Here is a 261-nt window from a genome sequence, read left to right on the forward strand (position 1 = left end):
TTCAGTGCTTGCTTCAGTGAAAGTCGTGCAAGGCCTGTTTGGCTGTCTGCACAACAGAAACGTAATACATCGTCTCCTGCTGATTGCCAACACTAATCAGTTGACGCTCCCATCAGCTTAGAATCCCAGCACTCCGAGAAGGTGGACGTTCCTTCCAATTTCTAGCCAGATGAATATCTTAGCTGCGATTAGGAGCTTATCTGTATAGATTGCCATTCAGCGACATGTTGAAAGCTTCGTTGACCGCCATCAGCTTTCGTG

The sequence above is a fragment of the Rhipicephalus sanguineus genome, chromosome 3 (genome assembly GCF_013339695.2).
Source record: "Rhipicephalus sanguineus isolate Rsan-2018 chromosome 3, BIME_Rsan_1.4, whole genome shotgun sequence".
Classification (NCBI taxonomy): domain Eukaryota; kingdom Metazoa; phylum Arthropoda; class Arachnida; order Ixodida; family Ixodidae; genus Rhipicephalus; species Rhipicephalus sanguineus.